The sequence below is a fragment of the Arachis stenosperma genome, chromosome 4, assembly GCF_014773155.1.
Source record: "Arachis stenosperma cultivar V10309 chromosome 4, arast.V10309.gnm1.PFL2, whole genome shotgun sequence".
NCBI classification, from domain to species: domain Eukaryota; kingdom Viridiplantae; phylum Streptophyta; class Magnoliopsida; order Fabales; family Fabaceae; genus Arachis; species Arachis stenosperma.
The window spans coordinates 86,135,351-86,139,395 of NC_080380.1; positions in this window are offsets into that span (position 1 = coordinate 86,135,351).

Genomic DNA, 4,045 nt, shown 5'->3' on the forward strand with positions numbered 1-4,045 from the left:
TCGAATGGCTTTAAGATACAACCAAATAGTGGTCAAAAGAAGCTTCGCCGCCAACGACCTCATCCTAATCCGAAACGATATCGGGACACAGAAATTGGGTGTGGGTAAACTGGCCGCGAATGGAAAAGGCCCATAGAGGGTAAGTGAAGTCCTAAGAAAAGGTTATTACAAGGTGTCCGACCTCCAAGGGCGAGAGCTCCCAAGGTCCTGGCATGCATGTAACCTAAGAAGATACTATAGCTAGAAAGCCTTGAACCAAGGTGCACTCTTTTTGCCAACAATGAGGGTTTTTCAATGAGGCACTAAAACAAGGCCCAAGGGGCACTCAAAGCCTCTAGAAACCACCTCTGTAAAAGGATGGTACACTTTAATAAAATTTCTATGCATATTTATTTTACTTTAAAGTCTACTATCTCAAACGCATTAATTTATACTCGACAAACCACAAAAAGTCATCGCCCGACCTAAAAAGGTCGCAACCAAGACGAAGCGACGAGGTCCAAATTAATGTAGGGAGTTACACAAATGACTCATAAAAAGTGACCCCAAACAGGTCAGATAAAAAAATTCATAAAAGTAAATCGATAAGGATCCGACCGCGCAAAGTCGGACCCATAAAACGAAAAGGAAACTAGGACACACCCATAACAAGAAGGAGCCATGCCAAAAAAGAACCGACTACGTAAAGTCGAGTCCAAAAGAGGGACTCCAGTAAACCTCAAAAAACATCACAAACATCAAACGCTACCTAGAAAGTTAACAGCGCAACTAAAAGGTAAAAGTGTTTAAAAACATTTGCAAAGCGAGTAATAGCACTACTCAAAAACCATAAGGACAAACTGAGAGAGCCCATCAAACAACCAAATGTAAAAATTCCCCAAAAAAAGTTAAACACTACTAAAAAGATGTTAGAAACAACTAAAGGTAAAGTGTTTAAAGATACAAATTATTACAAAATAAAATGTTTATCAGACCCACACACCAAAATATGATTTAAAAGGGATCAAAGACAGAGTCACAAAGGGCCAAGGTTCTCGCCAGTCTCTATATCCTTTGGAGGGGAAGGAGGAATCACTGAAAGCGGGACAGCCCCAATGACCTCGCCTAACACCTCGACATCTAGATCATCTTCAGTTTGGGCAGCCTAGGCAGAAGAAGTCGATACCATCTGTGCTTTAGGGTCAGACACCTGGATCTTATCCTCATCAGGAGCAGGAACAATCTTCCCCTCAACCACAACATTATCCATGCTAAAAACGGTGAGGTCGAGATTGGAAGACAGGACACAGACTTGGTCCTTCAGATTCTCATACATCTCGGTCATTCTCTTGACCACTGATGACAAGTCATCTTAGGCTAGCTTCACAAACCTATTTCATTAGTTTTCACATGGTTTTTATTCATTTTTAGGTAATAAGTAAGTGTTTGAGTGATAATTTCATGCTTGTCTTGATTCTTGATAATATGAATGATGCAAGATTTGATGATTATGTCAAGGCTTTGATGTATTTATTTGGTTAATAATAGGTGAAAAGATGAAGGAGAAGGAGCAATAAAAGCACTAAAAGAAGAATCACAACCCCAAGGTGGCAAAAAAGTTGGAAACAAACTCAAGGAGGAGCAAAGAGGATTTGCAACCCTAACCTCTTTACACTCCAACAAGAATAACTCGAGTTACAAAACTCTAAATGAGGTGATTTTAGTGACATTGGAAAGTAGGAATCTAGAGATTTCCAAGCATATATGGCACTGCATGGTGGACACTAAATCAGAGGGAGAAAACTTACCCCGAAAGGGTAAAGATGAACATAGTATCATCCTGCAGTAAGGCCATCTGACCTCTACACCTTCCAAGGAGTATAAGTTGAGCTGTAGGGTTTGGAATAATGCGCTCTCAAATGCATTGGAAAGTAGACACCCAGAGCTTTCCAACGCTATATAATAGTATGGGGTGCACATCAAGTTTGAGCTTCAAACGCTGGCGCTAACTTTGACCTCCAAACAGCTAGCGCTCACTAAAGTGAACGTAGCGCTCATTAAAGTGAGCGTTTTCGGCCTCCGAAACAGCGCGACCATGCCTTCTTCAAAGGACCATAACTTGAGCTACAAATGTCCAATTAATGTGCTTTCAGTTGCATTGGAAAGCTAACATTCAGAGCTTTCCTTCGATATATAATAATAATAATCTATAATTGGCATGAAAGTGAAGTACAAGTGATAGGCATCTTTAAGGTCCCAAAAGCACTCACCAAGGCACCAAACATGCACTAGCCAAGGTTCGAAGAGGAAGCGCGCATCAAAGGCACAAGACCCAGCGCTCAAAGAAGTGAGCGCTACGCTCACAAGAGTGAGCATTCTCGTGCCTTGCTAGCAAGGAAAGCAAGGCCAAGTCAAGGAGCGCTCAAAGAAGTGAGTGCTACACTCACAAGAGTGAGCATTTTTGAGCTCTTGCCCAAGGAAATTAAGGAAGCACGCTCTCACAAGAGGGAACACCAAGACTCGAAGGGGGAGCACCCAAGGAACACTAGACATAGCGCTCAATTAAGGAAGCATAGCGCTCATTAAAAGGAGCACCAAGGATCGAAGAAGGGGCACAAGGAGTAGCGCTCACAATTTGAGCGCAGCGCTCACTTATTGAGCGCTAGGAACATGCTTGGACAAAGAAAAAAGGAACACTGTGCTCACAAAATCAAACGGAGCGCTCCACTGGAGCATGCCTCCAACCCATGCCACTTGAACCAAAGCTACTCGGATCCACTTTCCTTCGAAAATTCAAATTGGAAAAGAACACTACAAGCCTTGAAGACCAAAATAGAAAGTGTATAAATAGGAGTTAATTTGATTTGTAAAGGACCTTTAGCTCATTTTTAGTTTCTCACTTTTAATTTTCATTTGTTTTCAATTTGAGAGTTGGATCAAGATCTTCTTTGCTGTTTTCATTTTCATTTCTTCCGTAAATTTCTTTTCTGTTTGATCAAGGGAGTGATTGAGATCTAGATCTACTTTCTAATCTCATTTCTCTTCTTCGATCTTCAATTTCTCTTCTATAATTTTATAATTAAGCTAAGTGTTCTTGCTATTTGTTTCTTCAAGCAATTTTCCATTTCTGTTTTGCTACTGAGCTGAAACTATTCATCTCAAAGCTCTCTGATTTACTTCAATCTGCATTTTTCTTGTTAAATTCTGAATCCTAGTACCCAAATCCCTTTAATTCTTCAAGCAATTTACATTCTCCAGCAATTTAGATTCAGCAATTTACATTTTTTGCACTTTAAGTTTCAGTTATTTATATTTCTTGTAGTTTAAGTTTCAGCTCTTTTATTTTCTTGCACTTTAAGTTTTTGCAATTTTACTTCTTCTGCACTTTAGTTTTCAGCCAATTTACATTCTGCACTTTAGTTTACTTGCAATTTCACTTCTGTTAATCAAAAATCACTCAAATCATCAAATATTTTCTTAACTAAATTCATCACTTAACTAAAGTTGCTCAATCCATCAATTCCCACTACAAGAAAAACACCCATTTAGGTAGACTTGAAAAGTGTAGTTAAAAGTAAAAAAATGATGCCTTAGTCTACGGCTACGCTTTCTGGGCTACGGCTACGATTTTTGGGGTGATTCCTATTTGGCCATTGCCTATTCTCAAAGGCTACGCTTTTCTGCACCAAGGGCTACGCTTTTGGCGTTTGTGAATAGGGTGCACTTTTCAAGTGATGTTGTCCAAGACCAAAGGCTACACTTTTCAGCTTCCATTTTTGCCAGAATAGGCTACGCTTTTCAACGCTACTGCATCACCTGTAAAGCGTAGCCACATTGTATACCATGGCTACCATTTATAAGTGTAGCCTTAGGTCCCTTTTTTATTAATTTTCTGTATATATATATATATATATATATATATATATATATATATATTCTAATAATTTTTTGTACATAATATTTAGTAATATGATTACATGTATCATTTTACATTTTTAATTAAATGAGTTAAATATTATAAAATAAAAATAAATACATAATGATGAGCAGATAATTTATATGCTTT